The 24,376-nt window shown below is 40.3% G+C and overlaps 1 long non-coding RNA gene across 1 annotated transcript; it reads right to left on the reverse strand.

Annotated features, from left to right (window-relative positions):
- Positions 1-361: 361 nt before the first annotated feature.
- LOC138028799 (uncharacterized) lies at positions 362-7,580 on the reverse strand. The gene is made up of 3 exons (XR_011127725.1): positions 7,458-7,580; positions 1,867-1,981; positions 362-491 (listed from the first exon to the last, which is right to left on the reverse strand). It is a non-coding gene; the product is annotated as an uncharacterized lncRNA (long non-coding RNA).
- Positions 7,581-24,376: the final 16,796 nt, after the last annotated feature.

Raw genomic sequence — 24,376 nt, forward strand, 5'->3', positions numbered from 1 at the left:
TGGATAAAATTGTTGTCATCTTGGCGACAATTGAAAAGAAGCTAACAAGGTAAACGAATAATTACAAAAAAAACATTCCGACATTCCAGTGTCATCTCTGCCCTTCTAAACTGCCGACGAAAAATATTTGCATCCCAAACCTGTGGCCAACTGACTTTGTCAACCCAATGGATGGTTTCATTCGCGTGATGAGACGGCCATGTTGGGGCACAAAACAATAGCAAATTATGGCTCATGTTTTGCATTATGATAGAATCAAATTCCCGGAAGACTTTTTTTCTCTATTGTTCTATGTACCAACATGGCTGCTGTGACGTCAGGTGAAAACCATCTATTAATACAAATTTTAGTAGTCCATTACCTCTCTCACCTGCAAAGCAATGTTTGCGTTGTTATGCATTCCAAATATCTGTGGCTCGTCAACAATTGGTAGATTATCAACACAATCCCTGTAGTTTGGGAGGCCATCATATCAAGGAGGGAAACCGTACCTAGAGACAGCATACAACAAGGGTTAAACACAACTTCACACTACTATTTTCCATTATCAGGAAGTAATTTCTCCTCACTGTTAAAGTTTTTTTTACTGTACCAACTGAGAGATTACTAAGGATGGTGCCTACTAATTCAAAACGTATTTTTGCCCCGGTTTATGATTATGTAGAAAATGTAGATCTTAACAAGTGTTATTGGAACCCAAAATGAAAATTGGGGGTAACCACGCATTTTTCAAAGATAATAGACCTTTTTACCGATGCGGCGGCCATTTTGATTTCTATTGTTTCGAATTGCTATTATGGGATGCCCATATGTATTTGCCCCCTGAGCATCCCATAATAGCTATTCGAAACAATAGAAATCAAAATGGCCGCCGTATCTGCAGAAAGGTCTAGTGATGGATAATATTTGTAAATAGAGGATATTACATGGGCGCGCGGGGATACGAATTTTATCTTCGAGTGCTGCGAGTATCTCTCACGAGTGAGCGAAGCGAACTGCGCGCGGTGAAGATATGATTTTTTAGTAAAAGGAGAAATCCTGGTATTTCATCAATATCTATATAATAAAAAGCTTTAAAATACAAAGCAATGTATGGCGTACTTTCTCAAATTGAGGCTTAATTATATCTCAAAAATGCATGGTGTTACCTTGTCACATTCAAATATTCTTAATATGAGCTATAGTGACAGGCAAATCAGGAGTTAATAAGCCATTTCCGAGTTCACGTCTGCCTTCTCTTCAAAGCGAGTGTAAGTGCGAAGTTTTTGTGATGCTAATTAGTTCTACTTTACATATGAATGAAAAATAATTTTCATAACAAAAACTTTGCACTTAGACTCGCTTTGAAGAGGAGGCAGGCACAAACTCGGAAATGGCCTATTGCAATGGAGGAAATATTAAAAGTCAGGGCTATTTTTGAGAAAAAAGGAAAGCAACTTGTATAAGTTTGATCAAGTGAGAAAAGTGAAAGCCGTTCGTTGATGTGCTTAAAGAGACAGAAGCTCCAGGAGAAGATTAGGAGTAAGTGTACAAACAGATCGATTAAATCCTACAATTTAAAGTGCCCCTAACCCCAAAATATGTTTTTCGCTAAAATGAATCTCTGCACCTGTTTGAGACGCATTCCGCCCATTTTTTCCTTTTCTATAAAATGGCAGGATTTGTTAGAAAAATGCGTCTCGAACAGGTGCAAAGATTCATTTTAGCGAAAGAAATATTTTGGGGTTAAAGGAACTTTAAGGTGGACTCTCCCTTAGAAACAAATTCACAGTTTTCATAAGCTTGCAGACTTTTTCAGAATACGGGCTGCAGTTTTAAGCCTTAGAGTTTGGTGAACGGAAAAATTGATACAATTTATGTTCTCACCTGAGCTAGAAAACTTGTAACCAACTTCAAGAATCACGGGCGAGAAGAATCTTCTAAGAATGGTTGTAAGGCACCCCTGATCCCAAGCATCAGTAACTAGTCCTCCATATGTGATCTGTGAAAATCAAACAAAGAATAAATATGTGTGAACCTCTGAGTTCCAGCTCTTGACCATTAAAGTAACATCTCGCTTTAATAGTGCTTGATCTGCTATTACTGAAAAATATCAAATAAAGTTGTAAAACAGTGTTAAAGCTTGTCCAACTTTTTTGACTTCATTCCATACTGCAAGCAGTCTCTTACTTTCTCTTTTTTGACCGTCTCGCAAGGAAGCGATCCTTGCGACGTTTTTCACGTGTTCCACTCACACACCTTGCGAGGATCGCCTTCTTACTTCGCTGTCAAAGAGGAAAATGAGACTGATTGCATTCTCGTGATGCCATGACCTTCTTAAACGTCTTCTCCCCAACGACGCATCTACGATATTCAAGAATCCGTTGTCGCCCTTATAGGAATTCCACAGATATCTTCTCCCCAAATATAATAGACCCTTCTCCAAAAATGGCGGCAACGGATTTGAATGAAAAACAGATACCAGAAATAGAAAGAGCACCTTTAGTTTAGTAACCCTGCAAAGTTTCAGCGTATAAGGTGTTGTTATATCAGCTGAAAAAATGTAAGTTGAAACCCCAGTCATACAAACGTCTGTAAATTTTTCATTTTTCAACTTACATTTTCTCGGCTGATATAATACCTAATACCCTGAAACTTTGCAGGGTTACTAAAGAAAAGGCGTTTTATTTAGCGCTGCTAAACGTTTTTAATTTCAACTTAATTGAATTTTCGGCCGCCATTTTGGAGAGGGGATCCCCTATCCAAAGCAAAATAAAAATGTTCAAACCAGTTTCAACAACTTTAAGGGAATTACTTATTAGAAGGATTGCCCCTACAACACCGTTTCACGTAACGGAAATGTTATGGTATCATATGAAACACCAATTTTGGCTAAAAGACGTTATAGGTTACCATTGCGACTAACGAGCCATCCAAATACATCGAAAACAAACTCGGTGACTCCCAAGTTTTGTTATTGGGAAGTGATGACCAGGCAAGGTGAAATCCTCTGAGAAGTCAATAAAATTCTCTGGAGTGGATTCAGAGCCACCTTAAAATTTTCCAATTGTGAAGGTAGCTCTAAATCCCCTCCAGAGAATATTTTTAACTTTGCATTTTTATCTTAGCAACTTCCCAGCAACAAAAATTGGGAGTTTTGAGATCTAAGAACTTACAGACAAGAAATAGGGTGTATTTAGATGACTCTTTTGTTGCTATGGTAACATATACGTCCCGTTTCTAACGTATCTTGTTAAGCAATTATTGGTGATTTATATGGTACCATAATATTCCCGTTACGTGAATCAGTTGTGTAGAATCAATCTAAATGGTACAGTTTCCTGAAGTGCTGAAACTGGTTTGCGCCTCCTTAAGGTGGCTTAGTACAGTTTTCCAAAGAAAAAGATCAAGATTTTGAAATCTGTGAAATTAAAGCAACAGGATGTGTCTTCTGAAGTGTTAGTCACTGCAATTGAGGTAAAATGTAATTTTACCTAACTGATTTGAATTTATCTATTTATAAAGTAAATTTTACATATATTGCAGTGACTAACACTTCAGAAGAGACAACCTGTTGCTTTAATTTCACAGATTTCAAAATCTGGATTTCTTTCTTTGGAAAACTGTAGCAAGCCACCTTATGGTGGCTGGAACCAGTTTACCACTTTTGAGACACCTTATTAGAAGGGTTATAACTACTTTACTGTATCACGTAACAGTAATGTTATGGTACCATACAAAACACCAATTATCGCTTAACAAAATGCACCCACTATCGTGACGTAATAGGTTACCATGGCTACATGAAAGCTCTCCAAAAACTTGGTGGCCTTGATTTGTTATTGTACAATAGTAATTAGCAATCTGAGATAGAACTAACAGTAAAGTTTAAAAAAATTAATGGGAGCCAATTCAGAGATACCTTAACTTTTCAAAAACTTTAAGGTACCTCTGAATTGGCTCCTATGAATTTGAAAAAAAAACTTCTACCTCAGATTGCTAATTGCTATCGTACAATAACAAATCGGGGTCACCGAGTTTAGTTTGGAGATATAAGCAAGTAAACACGAACTATAGGGTGTTTTTGGAGAGCTTTCATGTAGCCATGGTAACCTATTACGTCACGATCGTGGGTGCATTTTGTTAAGCAATAATTGGTGTTTCATATGGTACCATAACATTGGTGTTACTTGATACAGCGTTGTAGTTATAACCCTTCTAATAAGAAGGCCTCTTAGAGGAACGACACTGGTTCCAGCCACCTTAAAGGCGCGTTTCCACGACAGAGAAAAAACGGGACAGAACAGATTTTAAAAAACTCCGATAATTTTTTAAAAGAAACAGTTACTTTTCATACATTCCGTGAAGGAATCATGGATGCATTACCACGCAGATAGGAACTCACTGTTTCTTAGCAAAAAATTATCGAAACTGTTCCGTTCTATTTTTGCTCCGTAGAGTTAACGCAACTTTATTCGTCTCCTCAAGAATAGTTGCAACTGCCATTTTTTAGAACAAACCTTTCATATGGCCAGTGATAAAGGTCAGAGCATCCCAAGCAATCTGTCCATCTGCTAAGAACATCTTTATATTGTCCAGAGTGCTCTCTCAATCCGATTCGTTGAACTCATACTGTTTAATGAACATCAAAGGAACAACAGATCAGTATCAGCATGGCGATTGTTCTGGGGCCAAAATCTGTAATTAATTAATAAATCAATTATAATTAATAATGATAATAATAATAATGATACTGATAAGGACAAAAAAAAAATAATAATAATAATAATAATAACAACAACGACAACAAGAATATTGCGCTAATAACTGCGAGGAACATAGTTTCACTTAACGGGAACCTCCACTCTTACTACAGAATAAGTTTAAACCGAAGGACATTATGTTTACAAATACATTTGTTCGAAATGTGTTTATATCAAGGATAAAGAAATTTAAAATCGCTTATTTTTACTTTCAAATTTCGTGGACACAGCCATCTGTGATGTGTTACGGTTGCCCTATTGTTCTAACACAAAGAGTTTTTAACAACTGGGCAACTGTAACACGTCACAATTATTAAAGATGGCGGCGCCCGCGAAATTTGAAAACAAAGTAGGCGATTCTAAAACTCATTTATTTCAGATACAAACACTTTCTTTGAAAATACTTTAGACTGACCTGACTGCAATAGTTATTTCCTGTGATTTCAAGTTATTGTTTTGTTGAAGTGGAGGTTCCTTTAAGGAGAATATTGAAACAACAACAACAACTTCGTCACGGTGACCTGACCAAGCACAACGGGGCCCGTTTCTTAAAAACCCCGATACCCTAAGAAGGGGGAGCTTTTAAGTCATCAATTTTCCCGGGCACCGCCATTTGTACAACTCTGACGTGCTACGGTCGCCCTATTGTTCTGACACGAAATACAAGCCAATCAAAGGCAACTGCATCCACCTGCCTCAGAGCGCGGGACAATACGCTGTTGTGACGTCAAGGTAGCATGCGGTATGTTCAACTTTCAACTAACCATTATTTCAATAAACCACCTTCAACTTTTTATCTAGCCACTGAGTGTTGAAAGGCAAAAATCAAACCAAACAAAGCCTGTACAAGACTGCGAATAAGTCTTGAGAATAAGACAAAGAGAAGAAGATTAGGCAAGGGAGGGTAAAAAAACTGTGTTGCTTCTTCTCCAGACCCCCAATATTGCTCTCCGGTGTTATTAAGGTGGTTCAAACCAGTTTCAACGCTTCCAAGTGACGCTCTTATTAGAAGGATCGGCACCACAACGTTGTATCATGTATTAGCAATATTAAGGTACCAAATGAAACACGAATCATTGCTGAGCAAGATACAGTCATTGTTGTGACGTAATATGTCACTGTGGCAATGGGAAAGCCCTGTAAAAACACCCTTTATTTTGCCTTTAGTTGTTTATATCTCAAAAACGAACCCCATTTTTTATTTCTGAAAAATAATCAGAAGGGCAAGATGACACTTTCTGCAAAGTGTAAAAAACTTCTACCCTTAATTCTGTGATTTTTTAAGCTGGCTCTGAATCAGCTGGACAGAATTTTTTAAAACTTTACCGGAAGTTTCATCGTGGCCTTCTAATCACTTTTGAGCAATAAAAAAGGGGGTTATAAAGTTCGTTTTTGAGATATGAGCAACTAAATCCAAAATATAGGGTGTTTTTGCTGGGCTTTCCCATTGCCAAGGTAACTTATTACATCACAATAATGATCACATCTTGTTTGGAAATAAACGGTGTTTCATATGGTACCATACGTGATACAGTGTTGTAGCGTCATTCGATCTGTCTTCTAAGTGTTGAAACCCTTTCAAGCCTCCTTAAAGTGCCCCTGTGACCAAAAAATCAATTCATATTTTTCTTTGGATTTCAAAACTATGTTAACAAAACACTAAGTGACCCACGTCTTAAGCCTTGATTTCAAAAAGACACCTCTTTATTTCAACTGTAATTTTCCTATGCCATGTTCTTGAGAGAGCTGGATCGAGGAGAAAATGACGTCAAAGGCTCACTAGTTTAAGAATGCAATACGTGTGTACGCCGCAGAATTAATATGCAGGGGGTTTTGGCCTTTCAGACTTTTAAACTCACGCTTTGCAAATATAATAAGCTGCGTTCACACGCTGAAATTTTAAGCTAGTGAGCCTCTGACGTCACTTTTCCCTGGATCCAACCGTCTGAGGTCCAATAGGTCAGTTTTGAACGTGAGTAATGGCGCACCGTGAAATCCAAAACTTACACTCAAAGTAAACGGCCTTTGGATAAAAACAGAAACCCATAAGGGTTGAATTGTGTAACGGCCCCTTGTGTGCTGGGAAACAAGCTTCTGAATATTGAATTTGCTAAGTACCATATTTGGAACAACAAGAGCGAGGGGTTTCCAAATATGGTACTTAGCACTGAAACATTCAACCAATCAGTTGGCATTGAATATTCGGAAGCTGTGAACGCACATTACACGTTTCAACCGTTATGGGTTTCTGATAAAAATCAAAGCTCAAAATTTTTGCCAGTCAGGTGTTAAGCAAACACACTTTCAAAATCTGAAGGAAAAAAGGAAGTGGTTTTTTTGATCACAGGGGCACTTTAAGATTTGCGCAAGACAATATTGTGCACAAATAACCCTTCGTTCTTTGGGCAGCAGAAGGAACGAATAAACCGGAAGGTGCAGCTTTTAACGTTTGGAATGCCAGCATTACACAGATCGGGCAGATTTTAGATCATCATTTCCACCAAAATTCATGGCCTGGATTAATTAATTAATTATTCATAATAAATAGCCCGGCATTAACAGTAATGTCCCACTTCTTACTGGAATGACCGGCAAGGCTCCTATGTGATTGTGTGGGAAAATAATTGTTTGGTCTGTGAATTAGCATGCTAAAAAATAAATAGGAAATGTACCGTCGCAGTTATCGGTTTAAGACACAAGCAACAGTAACATTACCTTCTCTTCTGTGAAAGCCTTCACAAACACCACGCTCTGAAAACTTGTCAGACGCTCGCCAAAACTGACTTGCAGACCTTCAACTTCCTCAGCTGCTTCTGTACTTTCGCTTGTTGCTCTCGTACGTCCATCACCTAAGCTTTCAGAGAGTAATGAAGGGTTTGGGCAAACCTACGAGATCAAAAACAGAGAATAGGTCATTTATAGACATCCCTCATGCTCTGCCCCAAGTGGTACAGTGTTTCAATGCCTTTCCCATATCTTGTAAAGAGTGCTCATCTTAGTGATCTGATGTCTCTTGCCATCTTCCTTTTTTACTTCTATTCATGTCAGCTAGTGTTTTGCAACCACTTTGAAATAGCGCCAGAATTGTCAAATAATTTTCCGAAACTGAAAGAGGGCAAGCAATACTCCCTTCCCTGGCTCATCTAACCCCTTTTTTTCACCCAAACAAGCACAAATAACCCACCCGTGTCTCATCATTGTTTGGAAAACATGATAAAACTCAATTCACAAGAAAGAGTAATTTTTTTTCTTAACCCTTTCACTCCCAAGAGTGCCACTTATAGATTTAACTCTGTCTAACGCCAGACGATTTTACTCGTCAATGGGGAACCCCACGGGGGTGAAAGGGTTAAATAACATTGAGTTGAACATTATCTCAACAATTTTTGTCTGGGATTGGAGGTTATTTTCCAGGCTATTTAGCAGATCAAGGGCCAGTTGTTCAAAAGCCAATTAACTCTAATCCCAGATTAAAAATTAACCAAGGAGTTTATTTCTCTGCTCTCAAATGCTGTTCAACGCTGATATTCGGCAAAACTTTACATTAGAATAAGTTAATCTTGAAAAACAAAGAGAAGCGAAAGAAACTGTCACCAAAATGTTGAAAACATGAAACAAAAGTTTACGCTAATCCTGGATTAAGTTAATCAGCTTTCGAACAACCGGGCCCAGGTAAAGTAATGGAGTATAGGCCACTTTAAATATATTAAAATTTAGCTTGAAAGAGAAGTTTAGAGGACAAAGACAAAGGAAAGTGGATGATATGCTAATCATCTTTCACATTCATTGCAACTTGGTTCTATTGTTTTTGTCCTCTCTGCTTCACTATCAAGCTGAATATTGATATTTCGAAAATGGCCTACATGTATTTCAGACAACTTTGCTGAAGACTATGAGGGTAGGATCCCTTCATTACTGAAACAATATCCTCCAAAACAGCAGCAAGAACAACAATAACCATTACCAAAAACAAACACATGAACAACATACCTCTATCAATCCTATCTTAACAATGACAGGCTCGCTGACTATTTCCTCCTTCAAGCCAGCTGAAGCTAGTCCTAAAGGAAAAAGGCACAACATTAGAATAACAAAGAAACCAATAAAATGCTAAAATACAGATGCAGCATTGGTCAATCAGACACAGACAATGACATTACCCAATCACAGAGCGAGAAAGCCCTCACATGCAAAAAACTGCCAGTTTTGTCTACTTCCAATTCTTGGTTTACACTCACGTGATTAGGCGGCCATGTTGGTGTACTAAACAAAAGCAAAATGTCGCTCGCGTTTTGCATAATATATAATAGAGCCAAATTCCCAAAAGACATTTTTGTAGTTGATCTGTACATCAACATGGCTGCCATGAAGTCTGGTGCAAGCCAAGGATTGCTCCAAAGAAAGGCACTAAGAGTGAGGTGCATCAGTTTTTAAAGATAATGAAGAACAGAAATATCAAATAGACGTTTCCTTGAAATGTGATTTAAGACCCTTTTAAGTACACTTGTGTAATACCACTTGAGTTTCAATCGAGTATCGTAAAACCAAAACCAAAGTAATTGCTTTGGCCAACAAAAAGGGCAGAGACCATCCAGTAAACCAATCAAAACTTGAAGTAATTACACGTAGCTGACACAAAGCACGGGAAAATGTGCACGCACGAGCCAGGATGGGTTTTGGTTTCACTTCTGATTGGTTGAAAAAATGATGTGAGAACTTTGAACCAATCACTGAGTGAAGTAGTGCAAAACCAAAGCAATTCCCTTATTACTTTTGACACTCAATTAAAAACCACTTCAACTCAACGGTAACAGCAGTAAGTGATAAATGCCATCACTTTCTAACATGTGTTCTTTTGCTCCCTGCTCTTGGAGCACTGGGTAATCTAACCATAACATCATTACATCCCTCTCCTCCTTGGATAAGGATTAACTAGAAGTATTGCGCGGGGGTAAAGTCTCTTAAATAAAGAAACGAAGTTCTTTGAACGCACAGTTAAAAGTTTTTAAGTTCAGTTCAAGCTCAAAGCTCTTCAATCAGTCTCTTGGGTTTTGATATTATTGGGTTGGATCTTCCAGAAACTGACTGGGGCAACTTGTCAGGTTTCTCTTCACCACTGTGATGAGTGGTAACAGGAACATCCTCCTGTAAATCAGACAGGACAGGTTCCTTGTGCAAACCGTAAGGCAAACAATGAAACATTGACATGTTCCATGTGATGGTGGCCTCACCAACCCTCTTAGCAGAGATCAATGAGCCTTTCTTATCTGCAACAAGCAGAGGGTGCAGATTTAAGGGGGTTGAAAGCTTGTTGGTCTTGGTCTGTCTCACAAGAACGATGTCACCAACTTTGAGGCTTCTACCCCTCAAATACCCTAGATAGAACCCTGGTTGTAATCGTAGTCACCATCTTGCAATGCATAATGGAAGGTTAGGGTTCTGCCAGATGTGGCCAAGTGGCTTGTGATGTTAGGACTTGGAAGGGTGTGCCTCACATGTAAATGCGTTCTGTTTGCGAATAACAAGTCTCAACGTTGCTGAGAATGCAGCTACCATATGCGATAGGTGAGTCACCTTGAGTGAGTATTGCACCAAGGCCAATTAACTAAGATCTTAGTGGTTTTGTCTGGCCAGAAGTAAGGCATTGCTGTTTCTGAGAGGGCTTTCTTGACGTTTTTGAATGCTTCTGCTTGCCGTGCGTCCCATGACCAGGTTGTTTGGCTTCTTGTCAGCCTGCGTAGATGCTTGGTCAATGCTGCAAATCCTTTGATGAATCGGGAACTGTATGGAGCCATGTTAAAAAATAAGCGGAGTTCACTTTGGTTTCTGAGTTCGACTGCCTCTTGAGGCGCTTGCACTTTGATGTGGGCTGGGCCTATACCATCTTTGCAGATGTGGCAAAAGAACCCAATGCTGAGTTTGTTAAACTCACTGTTCTGTGGTTTGAGAATAAGGCCTGATTCGTGTAGCGTTTTGTAGTCGGCTCCTGTTTCCATAAGTTTGTAAGGGCCTGTTCACATGGAAGTAGGGGACCCCAGGTAGGTGAGGTACCCCACCCTCCCGTAGTTAAAAAAAGTGAGCCTTCAGGTGCAATACTAAAAGCCCGGGGTGACATTTCTAAATATTCAAACTAAAGATAAATGCCCAAATGAACATCACACCAGTCAGGAGGGGTACCCCACCTTCAGCATTCATATGGAGAAAACTCACCCCACCTAAGCGAGTTACCTGGCCTAGTTGACCAGGCAACCTGCCTCACTGAGGTACCCCACCCCTCAGTTGAACACAATCAAGAAAAAAGGGAAATTGTATAGAGAGATTGGTTACCCCACCGAGGGGGGGTACCTCACCCACGCAGGGTCCCCAACCTCCATGTGAACAGGCCCTAAAAGATGTCTTGAACGACTGGACCTGCAGTATGTAGCTGAATAATTTGTATTTTTGTGCCATTCTTGCAACCAGCTGCATTGGCAAATAGATTGAAACTTTTGAGCCATATTTGCCAGCAATTTGTCATGGAACTGAATTCGCCATGCGGGTCAAATGGAGGAATTTGTTTGGTTGATCCTTGTCGCCAACGTAATAACACTTTTAATAACTCAACAGTAACAACAGTAAGAGATAAATCCCATTGCCCTGTAACGTCTGTGTTTGTTAGCTCCCTGCTCTTGGAGCACTCTAGGTAATCTAAACTTTATAGCATTACAACTTGTAAGTTTTATCAATAGTGCTCCTTTCCCAGTAATATTTAGGTGAGAAAAAAAGGAACCAGTCATCCAAGAACTATATATCCATGTCCTTATAAAATCACCGGCTCCAAAACAAAATGGGCTTTTTTTAACCAAGCTCAATCTAGCCAATTTAAAGACAAAGTACAAAATCTTTGAGAATTAGTTTCCAGGAAGCTGAAGTAAATGGCCTTCTTGAAGAAGCCACATAAAACTTCACAAAAGATAAAAAAGTGAAAAAAAATAGGAAGAATGTTTTAAGAATTTTTAAGACCTTCAGGGTAGTTACCAGAGTTACAAAATCACGATCCACCTAGATTTAAGTGATTACTAAAACAACTCAAAGTGATTGAAACAAGTGCAAAAACATCACAGGCCTGGGAAGTAGACAGACAAGCCACGATCCTCAGAATACCCCTTCCTCCCTTTATAGAGCTAAGCTTACCGAGCCAAGTTGATGAACACCAAGTCGGTGAAATTTGTGAGAAGGATCTAAAGCCTCTTGTCCAGGTCATATGCCTTCTTGCTGTTTTCAATGCAGGAATTGAACAACTGCCAAAAACAAAAACATGTTTAAGTCAGAAAAAATAATGTTTCAAGTTTTTGTATGATATTCAGAAATGTGACCACTTGAATGACACTTCAGCAAATGCCAGGGACAAAGTATGATCACAAAAACAGTAGTGCAAGAATACATAGAGTAATAAATAACTAAAAAGCCAAAACAAAAAGCTCTCTATTGATTAAAATCTTGTCTTTCTCCAACATAAAATATGATTGCAATAACACAACTGATAAAGACAGAGAAACTATGTTACTAATAAAACTTGCTAAGTGTTATATATTTCAGAGATGTCATCAATGATAACATAAAAGAATAAATTAAGGCAAATAAAGAAAGAAGAGGAGACCATGGAAAGGTATAATTATGAGAAAAATGATTGCTAGTACAGAGCCCTGAGAAGAATAAGGTTTTGTAGCAGATGCATATATTTCCAGTGGTCAATTTGGAGTCGGCCGGTGGATGAAATCCTAGTTTGACCAATTAAATGAAAGCTACTGAGCAGTACTTTCCTGTGATGCTTTTCAATTTAATGTACAAGGTACTGGTAGTTCTAACTTTTGAGTCTGTGGGTGGAATCTTAAAGCGTGACCATTCAAATGAAAGTTACTGGAGAGTATGTTCCTGTGTTGCCAATTATATTCTAGAAAGATATTTGTTATTACCTGTTTGAAGTACTTGATACATGGAGTTGACTTCAGCCATGCTCGCTACTACATAGCACATGATCATGACAGATTCACAAGTGGTACACAGGATGGTCCTTTTCATGCACAATTGTAATCTTCTCTTCAGTCATTTCTGCCTCTTTTAACCACAAACTGATAACTCCTGAAGTGACTTGGAAACAAACCAATAATTTTTAATTACTAATATTTCCAAAATATTTATCTATCAAGGATTACTCTTTGGGTGAATTGTGAGACCAGTGCAAACATCTTTCAAATGGGGGTTCTGGAGAGTGGATGGATGGGATATAAAGCTAAAAAAATCAATATCAACTTCCAGGCCAAGTTCCTCTTAAGAAGCGTGGTTGGTGCTAACCATTGGTTAAGTAATTATCAAAATCTCTCAATTCACACGGTATTTAAAATGTTAAAAGCAATAAGCAAACTTTGAGCTACCTAGCCCTTGTTAACTAAAGGCAAATTGACCCCCCCAACCTGGATTCAAAGGCTTTCCGAAAAGGAGGAGTTTCATTTGCTTTCACACCACTCCCCAAGGGAACGGCTCAGCGTCACCACTCAACCATGCAATTGGCAGTTGAGTACACTGTTAGCATGTCCTTTTAGAGTCTTTTCCGTGTAGTCTTCAGTTGGTAACTCTTAAATGATTAGATGTTAGAGGCTGCAATATTACAGGAGCCAATTTCATACCGGGAACAACACACAGACTTTACGCGCCAGTTGGGTTATAACTTCACATTAACTAACCACCTCCCCCTAATTTATACTGGCAAGAGGGGGATGGGGTTACAGTCTTAAACAAGAATAATTATTTTAAAATATTGAAGGACCGCAGCTAGGGTGAAACAATTGAAATTTAAAAAACGATCTCTGGCTAAAATGATTAAAAACTACGGGGAAACTGGCAGAGCTTTTAATACCCGAAAAAAAAAGAGCATTTGAGAAGCACCAAAACTGCGGCCAAATGTTCTAGAATTGCTAATCATGCCTGGTCCAACAACCACGTCATTTACTTTGAAAACGCGTCAATTATTGACAAAGGCACCTTTAGAACAAGAAAAAACATTAGAAGCGTGGCATATTCTTGCCCGTTACCTGGGCAAATTTTCTCATCGCTTTCTTATCATTCATTTTACCCGTCGAAGACTGCAGTTCGGGTTGTCGAAAGCTCATAGTTTTTAATCATTTCAGCCAGAGATAGTTTTTTAAATTTCAACTAAGAAGAATTATTGTTGCTCTGGGGGTGCATGGATGGCCTCAGTGGTGAAAGCACTCGCCTCCCACCAATGAAGCCCGGGTTTGATTCCCAGACTCAGAATCACATGTGGGTAGAGTTTGTTGGTTCTCTTCTCTGCTCCGAGAGGTTTTTCTCCAGATATTCCAGTTTTCACCTCCCCTGAAAAACCAAACTTTCATCTGATTTGCGTTGATTCATTAATTTCAATTTACAGTGTCCCCAATTAGTGCTCCAGCGCTAGACGATTAGACACTTCAATTAAGTCCTTTCTTTTCCTTTATCACCTTATTTTAAGGTTTTCAGGATCCTGGCTTCCATAGCTTTCCGCTAGTTATTGTTGGAGTTCATTTGTACGAGCAGCTGATTTCTCTGATCTTCAAGGTTAGGTCTCTCAAGATGTACATCATTACAAAAGGAGAGGGAAAAGCTCTGTGTATACTAAAAAATGAATTGTATTGATGATTACAATAATACTGAAAACAAGGATGATGCAATGACTAAGCTGAATAAACTGATGATGATGATGAAGATGATGATGATGATGATGATGATAATGATGTAACCTCCGCCCTAACAACCTTTGTTGAAAATCTTTCTGGCAAAGAGTATGACATGAGTATCTCGCAAAGAAAAGTTAGTCCTGTTGTATTTTACCTTGAACTTCTCTGCAAAACCAGTTCACATATATAAATACCACAGTATAAAAGAATCAAAACACAGGCATACTTCCTCTGAAAAGCGGAGAGTGAGGCTGTATCGACTGGCAGTTCAACAGTGGGGAGAAGGCACTCACTCAAATGGTCTGGGAACCCGTATTGCTTATATCTGTCTACGAGGGGTCCAGGAACCACATCTCCCTCTTAGGTAAGTATTAACCCTCCAGGGAAATGTTGTTTCTCCTACATCCCTCTCTGACTGATAGTCACAATACTGGTGCAGATTTATACAGCAAAACTGCCAATTGAAAGGGAAAAGCCAGAATATCATAACTTAAATATTTAATAAATCCAAATGAGATTTGATGCAAGCTCCACAGCAACATGCTCTAAGCTGAAATAAAAACCAAACACAGGCAAACGACTGTGAGATATAATTACTTGTGATGTAACAAAGCACACTAGAACTATACGAGAAAGTGTTCAATGACTGAGCAGCATTGCCTATGCAAAGGCAGTCATGTCAAAGTCAAATGATGCTATTACCCATAACATAACCAAATGCATGGGAGGTCTGGCAAAAGAGAGTCAAGAATCGTACAATGTAACTGAAATCATGACAAATTAATGCAAATCAAATCAAATGTTGGTTTTGAGGAGAAGGAAAACCCCAGTACCTGGATAAAAACCGCTCGGAGCAGCGTAGAGAACCAACAAACTCAACCCACATATGATGCCAAGTCTGGGAATCGAACCCAGGACTCATTGGTTGGAGGCAAGTGCTCTCTCCACCATGCCAGCTCTGCACCCATAAAAAGCACTCAAAGGTCTGTGCAGATGCCCAATCTGCAGCTTTTAGGATGAGATCAACTGACAGTCCCCCAGCAGCAGCTGCAGATGTTGAGGCTCCTTGGGTTGAATGACCAGAACATCCAAATTCAATTCCTGCCATCCATAAGGGTCTTATCAACCACCGAGAGACTGATTGGCTTGAGATGGCTTCGTGTCCAGGAGAAATAAAGCACACAAGTAGCTGAAAGGATTTACACAAGTCCCTTGTCCTTTCTACATATGCAGCAAGGGTACAAACCACGCAGATCTTGGCAGATCTTGGAAAGAAGGCCATGCAGAGTGACCAGGTCTGGAGGTTTTGACATTTGTGGGGAGCAAGAACTCACAGGAATTCTCTCAAGTCCAATGCACGCAGTTTGTGGGTTCTGGATGCTGAAGTTAATGCCAACAAAAAAGAATGGTCTTGTAGGATAACTGCCTCAATTTAAGTCCCTGCAGAGGTTCCATTTCTTCAAAAAATGACAGGGCAGTGCCCACTTTCCCAGTGGACAACAGGGAGACTCCCTAGCTACATAGGGCCAATAGGGTTGTGAGTCTAAGAGATAGTGGACTTGTTAAGGGCAATAGTTCTGTACTTCAAGTTCTTTTGTGTAACAAGAGATGCAAGAACTTTGAGGACATCAGCTGCAAGAGTTGAAATGGGACAGACACTACACGGAGAACACCAGCGAAACCATGCCTTCTAGGGACCTGCATACAGTTTCTGGGTCGATGTTCCCCAACATGCCAATAAGATGTCAATAACTTCCTTTGAAAAGGCTGTTGCTTTGTAATGATACCAGATAGGGGCCATGGTGAAGTGATTGCCACAGAGAGTGCTGCAGGACGAAATGGTAGGAACAACAGAAACAGGTGCTGGGGAAGCAGTAGAGGTGTATCCACAAGCATCTGAAGAAGTTCCATGAACCTTGCTTGTCTGACCCAATTCGGTGCAAATAAGAGACAAGTTGCTTGGTCACCTCTGATCTTCTTCAGGATTCAAGGAGGGACCACAAGGGGTCGATTAGACAGGTCCACTTACCCCAATAACATACTTGACATGTGTACCTGACGTGTTGGTTTAAGCGGGACGCAAAGAGATCCACCTCCGGTTTGTAAAATGTAAGGCAGATGGATTCGAAGATCTTCTTTTCCATGGTCCATTCCGTTCTGGTTTCTATCTCCCTGGAGGCTGTGTCTGAATGCCAAGAATATGAAGTGCTGCCAAAGATACTCCAGCGTCCATCTAGTTCCATCCAAAGCAATAATTCAACTTAGAAATTTTACGGCATTCCTGCAGAAGAAGAAAAATTAATGTAGCCTTCCTTATTCTTGAAAAATTCGGGAGCCTCTCAGGACTCAGACTAAGCAAGAAAAAAACAAAAGCGATGTTGTTGGGATCCGAGAAAAATAAAAAAGGTTCAAGATATTGGAATTCGAGAGCTCAGCAGGCACAATTAAAGTTCTAGGAACCTTTTTATCTTACAACATGGAAACAAATTTGGAATCTAACTTCCACACCAGAATCCGAAAAATGAAAACGAAATTAAATTTATGGCTATCAAAAGACCTTACACTTTATGGAAAAGTACTATCACCTAAAACTCTTGGTGTTTCGCAATTAGTACACCTAGCGTCTATGCTTTCAGTCCCTGGCAGTGTCACAATAAGAAAGATAAGATAAGAGGCAAGTCATGCAACAATCCTTTGAAAAAGGGGGAATCAAATTTGTTGATTTTTCAATTATGATCAAGTCTCTATGCCTCACTTGGACTAATAGGATACTAAGGGATACGGAAGACACGTGGAAAGCAATCCCAAATTACTATCTTTCAGATTACGTAGGTTTATCCCTCCTATTTAGATGTTACTATAAAGTGGATCTTATTAACAAGTGTTTACCAGTCTTTTACAGGGAACGTTTACAATACTTCCAGGAGCTACATTGTAAAAAGTAAAATAAACGTCTTCCCTTATGGTGAATGCACACTTTGAAATAATAAAGCAATAACTATCGATAACCATTCTTTATTTTGGAAATTGTGGAATTTGTTTTATTCAAGAAATTTTGAACCCCATGGAAACCTCTTGGCAGTCTACCAATTCCAAAGTAAATTCAGGATCAAGATTATCTACACTACTTTCAGCTGACTGCTGCTCTTGAAGCAGTTTTCCTGCTACATAGCATAATCATATCCAACAAAGAACTTAAAAAGTTTGGATTCGTTAGCAACGCAAACTGTACATTTTCTCCTTCCGCTGACTCAATTGAGCATGCATTTCTGAGCTGCAATACCTCAACAACCTTATACACAGAAGCACTGACCTGGTTTAATCAAGACCAAAATACCAACGTTCACCTCTCTAACCAAAAAATCACTCTTAATGATGTTATACCCGTCAGTTATCTACTGGACTCCCAGAAAAGGGAGACTATCCCTATTTCTTATCTTTTTAACTTTATAAAGCAATATATTTATAACTGCAGATGTTTTGAAAGGAAATCCAACATTCTAGAACTCCAAAAAAGGGAACTATTACAATGAAACATGGAAAAATGTGCTCCAAACAAAACAAAAATACATCCACTTCAGGTTGTCCAAGGCTTGAGATTTTAAGGGATTTAATACTTCCCTTCTGTGACCATAATTATTGCAGCACTACTTGCAGGTGTACAAATTGAAGAGCCCTGTAGTGAAGTGGGCGAAGAAGAATCCTTGTTTGAGGGGCATAACTCATCTGTCCATTCTCCACTAAAACACTTGTTTGAGCAAGCAAAGCAGGATGAAACCTGTCCAGAATGTTCATTAGTTTCTGCTGAAGAAGTGAAAGTGTCATTGTCGTGGAGTCCAGCTATGCCCCTAGAAAGATAATCTGCTGACAAGGAGTACTTTCCCTGAACTGTCTGTAATGTCTTTGGGTCTTGTCTTAACTTTTCCCAATTCGAAATGAAAAACTGTAAATGAGTTGCTGATCTGTTGTTGGGGCAATAGAGGGTTTCAAGATGTGGAAGAAGATAGTCAGCTGGAACTGGGTCTGCCACCAGGAAGCTGAGAGTTTAGGATAACTACAATGTAAGGGACTGGTGACTGGATTTTGAGCCATACAACATTGTTAGCCTCCAATTCGGCTGTTCTTGCTAGGACCATAGTTTGAACAAAATGGCTGCATGGTGTTAATTTTCGCATGAAACTCTTCTGGAAACAAGTGCTTTATATCTGCTGGCCAGGGATACATTCCTTCAGTGTGTGTTTACCAGCTTCCGTGAGGAACTCTGAGAAACGTTTCTGCCTTCAGGTATTCAACCTGAAATTGGAATTACCGAGAAGCACAAGGGCATCCTCCAGAAGATCCTTGATTGTCTCAGCATCCAAGTCTGCACTCTCAGCGCCCTGTATCATCAATAGCTGTCAAGGTAGCCAGGATGGATCAAGCTACCACGAGGAAGGCAGACTGGCATTTGGCTACCCCCCATCAAAGGCAAAAAGCTCCTTTGCTTTGGTGTAACCATGTTGCTTCTTTATACCTTCTTTCATGACAGCCTCCACAGTACTGGCCACCAAGAAGGACTTGGTATCTTAAATTTGAGGGTGCGAAGTCATTAACTCTTTACAGGAATATTGTCTTCTTCATCAGGGCCCTGGAGAAGGCCGCAGTTGTGAAGGATAACAGGTCCTTAGAGATACTAGTTTCCAGTTCATTGAAATAAAAGCAGTAAAAGCTAACTGGGGGCATGTCAGTCGATGACTTCCTCACTTCCTTCCTGTCTTAAGAGCTCATTTCACCTGACACTGAGGTTGAAAGGCTCCTTAGGACTGCTGGCATAGTTTTTGCTACAGCATCCACCACTAACTTTTCGAGATCTAAGGGTTATTCTCCATTGATTGGATAAGATCAGACAGCAACTTGTCCGCCTAAGGACAACAGAAAGGTGGTTATTGATGTCAGTGGTAATTGTTTCACCAATTACAGTGGACAGACTTCATGGAGTGTCTACACATCCTGATCAGCGTTGAGTACATGTTGGCCAGGATTTACAATAGGTTCCGTATTGGTTTCAACCCAACTTGGGTCTCCTTGAGATCAGAGCAGCAGAATATACCCTAAGCTAGTCTTCATCCATATGTCATTGATGCCTACCTATATTTATAATGAACTAGCCAGAGGACAGGTCCCTGGCCCATTCTCCATACCCCCGTTACCCAGTCTTCATATCAGCCCTTTTCGGGTCATCCCAAAGAAATATCAGCCACGAAAATGGCACTTGATTCTGGAACTCTCCATTCCTGATGGACACAGTGTGAATGGTGGAATTCAGACGGACCCTAATTTGCGTTAGTTTGTTTTCTCCTTTTTAGGTTTGCCCTACTATAGTTTTCCTAGTCCATAATTAAGACTTGCTCTTTTTTTGTCTACCTTAATCACAGTACCTAGTTAACACCCTTGTAAGACTCGTATTGTTCTTTGTGTTATTTTGCTGGTATTGTTTAGTGCCGCATAATTATATGTTTCTTCATGTTGTATACAAAACCGTTTCTATAATCGGGAGAGCCGCACAGATCATCAGAAGTGTCACGTTTTTTTCTGAATTCGCTTTCCTTTGGTTATCAACATTTGTATTCCTACCTTTCGTTGTAATCTCATGTATGTGCTCCGTTTTCTTTTCAGTGAATGGTCAAGTAAAATAAAGTGTATCAAAGTGTGCGCAGAGTTGTTAACAACCCCTTTTCGGTGCAATATATGAGAATGATGACATCGTTGATGGTATCATGTCGTTCGGCTAAGGTGCATTACTGGCAAAGTTTGGCGTGAAGAGTGCCTACAGTATTGATCCGGTACATCCTGATGATCATTACCTGTTAAGCATGCAGTAAATAGGGAATTTTTTTGTTTATATACATTAATTCAGCCCTTTATATCTTTTCGTCTGTTGCTGATCTAGTGAAGTGGATACTTAGGGAGAACTGCAAAGTGAGTTTCCTTCACTATTTGGATGATTTTCATACACTGGGTTCCCCTAATTCTCTGATTTGTGAATGCAATTTAGATACTGTACATGTATCCAGATGGTCAAGGAGTGGGGCATTCTGCTCCACCCAGATAAATTGGAGGGCCCCTCCACCTATCTGACCATCATGGGTATAGAATTAATTTTGATTCTCTCCTGTTTTAGGTGCACCTTTCCCCGGAAAAGTTTGAATGTATCAATGCACTACTGAACTCTTGGTCGTCCAAACAGTATTGCTCTTGTAAGGAGTTGGGAGTCTTAAACTGGCAACTTGCAGCATGCATGCAAGGTGGTTCCTCCTGGTCGCACTTTTCTGTGTCATAATTATGATCAATTTGTTCACCGCTTTTCAATGGGATAACCACACCATACGCCTCAACCGAGAGTTTTACTTGGATCTTACATGGTGGCGTGAATTTCTCAACTCACAGAATGGCCATAGTTTTCTTTCATCTCCTCAGTGGGTTCTGGTTGTGGGTCTTCAAGTCTCTCTGGATGCTGAAGGATCTGTTGGATATGGGATAATTTTAAGTTCTGAATGGGTTGTCATCTCAGATATCACTGTCCATTGCCTGCAAGGAGCTTGAGTGGTCGATGGAATTTTGTGTTGACAACACCGCTGTGGTTAAGGAATTGTGGTGTACTTCAAGAGATTTGAGAGATTCTGTCCATGTCGGTGGCCCGACATTCTTTTGCTTTTAATTTTCTGCCCGCCACATGGCCAAATCTTCCACGACACGACACTGCGACTGTTGAGTTCGACTTGGTAAATTTGTCGCGGATGACAAACAAAGACTTGTGTCATGTTCAAAGTGTACAAGGATCATTTCCATTATTTCATTGTTTAGTTTGGAACACTAACGGCTGCCTGTCATTGCAGGCATCCATGAGCCCCTTTGATCTCAGAGCAGAGTGCATAGCTCTGAAGTGGCTTGGCGTGGGGGCATTATTCTGCAGTGTTGTGCCAGTCGTGAGGGCATTATTCTATCTAGGGGCTGGCTGCCAAAAGTGGAAGCCTCTGGATATCTTCAGCACCCCACCCAACCGTTGTTAAATACACTTAAATGCAATTTAAAGACTAAGAGGGGGAAGGGGGGGGGGGGGGAGGGGATGCAGAGCCTTGCATGCATCTGCGGTGGTTAAGTCTGCGCAGTGACTTCCCCCAAGCTTGTTGGCTCATTTGCCTTTGTACATTGCTCGCTAACCAATACTCTTGTCCGATCCAGCACATGCTGTTTACCAATCAGCTCGTAGTGCTGGGGAGATAAGTGAGGTTGTTCTATATCCCGCAATCCGGAAGTCGCATAGGCTAACCAGCCACAAGGCAGTGTTCCCCTAAAAAAACGCCAATACGTCTGTTGTCTCGTTCTAATCTATGGCACCTTACGTTATGCGTTAGAAGCTAACTATGTTGATACCAAGGAACAGTGACATTAAATGAGATTTTACTGCCCCATCAGTAAAATACGGTTAATGGAATGTGACCGAACCAAAAGGGGCTATTCATGTCACATAAGTTATCTTCGTGTCCTTTGCAGTTGGTCGTTCAAGGTCATAAAATCAATAGTCTTGTTGTAAATAAAATGAGGACATAAAGACTTTGTTCCTAGATCTCAGTTTGTAACGTACAACTGCATTGGCCAAATCTGTTAAGGCCTCATTCATAACTGTTAAAGAGCACGTGTAATGCCTACATGTACCTGCTCATAGTAGCAGCTGTACAACTGGCTACTTTAATAGTCAGAGTCTAGCTATAAAAGCCTCAGTTAGCCATCCAAGGTTCACTTGGCAGTTTGTCTTCTATAGTAAACCAACTAGCTGTTTGCATTTGTTAAAGTTTTTCCCCTCCCTCCTTCCCTTTGGAGATGGGTTGGGTTTATCGCTTTGCCTTCATTAAAATTGGGTCACTCCTGCAAGGTTAAGTCTGTGCAGCGACTTCCCCCAAGCTTGTTGGCTCGTTTGCCTTTGTACATTGCTCGCTGACCAATACTCTTGTCCGATCCAGCATGTGCTGTTTACCAATCAGCTCGTAGTGCTGGGGAGATAATTGAGGTTGTTCTATATCACGCAATCCGGAAGTCGCATAGGCTAACCAGTCGCAAGGCAGTGTTCCCCTCAAAAAACACCAATACGTCTGTGGTCTCGTTCTATTGCGCCTTACGTTATGCGTTAGAAGCTAACTATGTTGATACCAAGGAACAGTGACATTAAATGCAACGTAAAGGAGTTGACAACTAAGAGCGTCCATTTTGCTAGTGATCAGTCGTGGACGACGAAACAGGTGGAATTTTGCGTTGACAACACAGCTGTGGTTAAGGTGTTGTAGTCTGGCACCTTCAAGAGATTTGAGAGATTTCTGTCCATGTCGGTGGCCCAACATTCTTTTGCTTTTTCTGCCTGCTACATGGCCAAATCTTCCATGACACGACACGGCGACTGTTGAGTTTGTCGGGGATGACAAACAAAGACTTGTGTCATGTTCAAAGTGTACAAGGATCTTTTCCATCGTTTTATTGTTTAGTTTGGAACACTAACAGCTGCCTGTCATTGCAGGCAGCCACGAGCCCCTTTGATCTTCGAGCAGAGCGCATAGCTCTGAAGCGGCTTGGCGTGGGGGCATTATTCTGCTGTTGTGGGGGCATTATTCTATCTACCTTTTTTAAGTTTTCAAAGTTTTGTTTATGTCATGTATGCTATCACAAAACGGTGCCTAAGGCATCGTGGGTAATAAAGACCACAAGGAGTTTCTGGAAGACATGGTGAATGTCAGGATAAGACATAACACCGGCTTGGCGTGGGGGCATTATTCTGCAGTGTTGTGTATTAAGCCGTGGGGGCATTATTCTATCTAGGGGCTAGTGCCAAAAGTGGAAGCCTCTGGATATCTTCAGCACCCAACCCAACCGTTGTTAAATACATTTAAATGCAATTTAAAGGAGTTGACAACTAAGAGCGCCTATTTTGCTAGTGATCAGTCGTTGGTTTGGAGGTGCATGAACAGTGGTTCCATGCATCATACTCATGGCGTTGGCTCTGGTGGTGTGAGGAGTCCTCCAGTTTGGTTCATGTGAGTTTGTTTTGGCCTCCCCCCCCCCCCCCACCAATCTCTCTCCCATTTTTTAAAATCTACTTTTTTTCCACTGATAGTCCAGTGTGATGGGTGCCTGTTTTATAAATTCCTGGTGTGGGATTCATGGTTGGGTTGCAGTGTTGTGCCAGCCAAAAGTGGAAGCCCCCAGATATCCCAGGCACCCAACCTCCACTAACCGATGCAGTTGTTAATTGATTGACTGACTAAGTACTTGTCCGACAGACCGACTTACTGATTAGTTGCCCGATTGACTGACCAGTTGACCAGTCAGAACATTCTTGTAACCATCGAAAAACCACTCTTTCCTGAGGACGCCACCATACTTGCAATTGGAGTGATAAAACCCAATGTCTTGATTACATTTGCAGGTGTTTGCAGAACAGGTGACTGAAAAAGAGCTTCGTTGATCCTACTTTTCATTAACACTGACCTTATCTGTCTTGTCTTAGTCAGTCTGTAACTTGTCCATTAGCTTCTTGGCATCAAGTGATTTCTGTAGCAGTTGTGATTCCAGTGTCACTAACTCCACCTGCATATTGTCTACAAGATCATTTGTTTCCAGAAGCTTCTTCAAATCATTCTTCTCTCGGTCTCACTCACCAATCAGCTGCCTGGAAAATAAATGATTTACAGCCTTTACTTTTAATTAACAACTACAACTGGTGAAATTTTTTTAATCTTCTCCAGTGGAGGATGGTAAATTATGATCCCATCTCGCAACACTAAAAAGGTAGTTTTAGCAAGGATGGCAGTAATACCAATGCCAATGAAAACACCACTTAAAAAAGTATTGCACAATAAGAGCTATTCTTGACAATTCCAATCCTATCAGTAT

Source organism: Montipora capricornis, chromosome 13 (assembly GCF_036669925.1).
Source record: "Montipora capricornis isolate CH-2021 chromosome 13, ASM3666992v2, whole genome shotgun sequence".
Taxonomy (NCBI): domain Eukaryota; kingdom Metazoa; phylum Cnidaria; class Anthozoa; order Scleractinia; family Acroporidae; genus Montipora; species Montipora capricornis.